The sequence below is a fragment of the Pteropus vampyrus genome, unplaced genomic scaffold, assembly GCF_000151845.1.
Source record: "Pteropus vampyrus isolate Shadow unplaced genomic scaffold, Pvam_2.0 Scaffold216, whole genome shotgun sequence".
Lineage (NCBI taxonomy): Eukaryota > Metazoa > Chordata > Mammalia > Chiroptera > Pteropodidae > Pteropus > Pteropus vampyrus.
In genome coordinates, this window is record NW_011888997.1 from 3,937,548 (window position 1) to 3,940,848 (window position 3,301).

At 33.1% G+C, this 3,301-nt stretch overlaps 1 protein-coding gene across 1 annotated transcript in view; it reads right to left on the bottom strand.

The window, feature by feature from the left end:
- The window catches only part of PDE6H (phosphodiesterase 6H), a 16,993-nt gene extending 15,696 nt beyond the window's left edge, over nt 1–1,297 (bottom strand). Inside the window, exon 1 of the mRNA XM_023538254.1 lies at nt 1,146–1,297. The gene's annotated coding sequence lies outside the window, so the exon portion shown is untranslated. The remainder of the gene's footprint in view (nt 1–1,145) is intronic.
- Between the last annotated feature and the right edge of the window lie 2,004 nt (nt 1,298–3,301).

Here is a 3,301-nt window from a genome sequence, read left to right on the forward strand (position 1 = left end):
CATTATCTTATATCAGACATAAGAATTAACTCAAAGTAGAAGTAAAAACTTGAATGTAAGACTGTAAGGAACTGTGAAACTCCTAGAAGAAAACACAGGCAGTAGTAAGCTCCTTGACATTAGTTTTGGCGATGATTCAATGATTTTTTTATTTGACACCAAAACAAAAATAAACAATTGGGACTACATCAAATTAAAAAGCTTCTGCACAGCAAAGGAAACCATCAACAAAATGAAAAGGCAGCCTATGGAATGGGAAAAAATATTTGCAAATCATATATCTGATAATGAGTTAATATCCAAAATATATAATGAAATCATACAATTCAACAGCAAAAAAATAAAAATAAAAATAAAATCCAATTTAAAATGGGCAGAATATCTTAATAGACGTTTTTCTAAAGAAGACATATAGATGATCAACAAGTACATGATCAGAGGCTCCACATCACAAATCATCAGGGGAATGCAAATCAAACCCACAATGACACATCACTTTATACCTGTTAAAATGGCCATTATCAAAAAGACAAGCAGTAACTATTGCAAGGATGTGGAAAAAAGAGATCATTTGTGAGCTTTTGGTGGGAATGTAAATTGGTGCAGTCATTATGAAAAACAGTATGGCGAATCCTCAAAAAATTAAAAATAGAACTACCATATGACCCACAAGTGCACTTCTGGATACTTATTCGACGAAAATGAAAACACTAACAGAAACAGATGTATGTACGCACATATTCATGGCAGCATTATTTACAATAACAAAGATATGAAAACAACCTAAGTGTCCATGACTGGATGAATGGATAAGGAAAACGTGAGTTTTACACACACACACACACACACACACACATTCACACACACACACACACAATGGCATATTATTCAGCCATGAAAAATAAGGAAATCTTATCATTTGTGACAACATAGATGGAGTTTGAGGGCATTATGCTAAGTGAAATAAGTCAGATAGAGAAAATCAAATACCAACCACATAATCTCACTTATATGTGAAATATTAAAAAAAATTTTAAAAAAGCCCGTAGATACAGAGAACAAAGTGGAGGATTGGTGCTTGCCAGAGGTGGGGGATGGGAGGTGGGCAAAAAAGACAAAGGTTCTTAAAGAAAGAGCATTCTTACCAGCATGACTGGTATTTTCTTACATTTGTAGAAGCTTAGATATGGGTACAAGAGCCTTAATACATAGTGCATCTTTGTCAGCATGGGCTATAAGAGAAGGGTCTGCCATTTTAGTCTTCTTTGAAGAGTATCTTAATCTGTTTTCCCATCTGATAAATACATGTGAGCAATAAACTGCAGCAGAAGAAAAAGAGAAATGGTGATTTCAGGTAAATCTATGCCCTGAGTATGATGTTGGAAAATATTTTCGGAGAACATGGCAGTTGTCCTCCTACTTACTGAAAGTCTTCAGTATATCAGGAAGAGACTCTAAATTAGCAATTCTTAATCCTTTTGAGGTTGTGGGTCTCTTTGAGAATTTGACAAAAGTTATGAATGCTCTCTCCTCCCCCAATAAATGCACACATACTGCACACATACTGATATTACAGACATTTTTTAGGGGCTTCTAAACCTTCCAACATCTGTGCCAAAAGCAATGCATTAAGAAAAATTGTGAGGACACATTGGACTTAGCAGGAAAAAAATGTCTTATTTGATTAGTGAGGTCTTTTCTCTAATAGCATGAGAAATGGCATGAAAGTAGCATATAGACTATGAATCTACCATTCTGATTTTTAAAATCTTTCTTGTTCCAAATAATTTATTTTACCTATGTTATCTTTTGTCTGTCTCCCTTAGAACATAAGTTCCCCAAGAAAGCAGAGGTTTTGTCTGGTGTTTACTGCTATCTCACTGGTGCCTAATACAGTACCTGGAATCAAAAAGGTGCTTGACTAAGTAAGGTTACTGAAAGAAGTGTGTCTTCTCTTGAGAGTACTGAGCTATAAATTTTATTGTCTTCTGTGTAAATTAATATTTGCTTTAATTATAATACGGTCAGATACTTTCAAGGTCTATCTTCTACCTATATCATTTTGAAATTTATGACTAAATCTGTATTTGATTTTCTACTACTAAAATTGTATTTGATTAATATTTTTATTATTACTAAATACTAAATTGTATTTGATTAATATTTTTATTAATTTTAATTATACATTGTTTTCCTTTTTATATTTTCCTATATTAATCTGTTTCCTCCCACCAAACGACCACCATTTCCTTGATTATTTCAGCACCATTGACTAAGGACAAAATATATCTGGTGGCGCCAATTTACAAAATGAAGTAAACGAAACGCAATACATTTAAATGACAACAAAATAAATGTTTGTTTCTCCAAATACACAAGCTTGATTAGTCAGTTCTAAAAATATTGAAACAATGTAAATACTGAATATTGAGATATTAGTATAAATAAGAATTGGTTAAAGGTGGTAGCTATGTATAGAGTAAATGTATAGAGTAAATGTGGCTCGGGTGCTTAAAAACTTTATTACCTCAAATGGTTTAAATTTGGCCTCTGTAACTTGTCCCATTTAAATTACTTCACAAACCATTTCCTCGAATACGATACAAAGTCGATTTTAGTACTTGTTAAATTATCACAAATTTTGAGTTAGAAGACCATGAATTAATAAAGTGTGACTTTATTTTGTAATCTGCATTGCCAGATCTAATCAAAAGCAGGACTTTGGCTTTTTTAACTTAAAAGAAAAATTAATGAAAACTACAACAAATAACATTTGGTTGTTTGTGCTATAATACAAAGCTACATCTTGAAATTATGACCAAAAAAAACCCTCAAAAATCTGTTTGAGGACAAATTTTAAAATTTAAGGCCAAATATATGCAGTTAACATTTATAATTTCTTAGCACCCTACTTTCACTGCCAGCCAACTTTCAACATATCTAGCTGATAAAGAAGCTGGCAGAGACCACATAAGAACAGAAGTTAGTGATACAAAGTCAAGCCTGTGGAAATTTGTTGTTACTGGTTTTAGAATAGCTGCCTCAGTAAGCTTATGCACTGAAATGACTTGATTTTTAGACATATCTGCACAATTATTCATAGCACTCATGGCTATAGGCTCTACGCCCTTGCATGAACATTCATCCATATCCATGTTCACATGAGTAGTCGTGCTTCCACATGTGCCATTAATTGACAGATATGCTGCCCAGAGTTAGCTGATCAAGAGATACGCAGTGCAGAACAGGATTTGAGACAGCTCAGGGTTTCCTCTTCTAGTAGGTTTAATTTTTTTTTTTT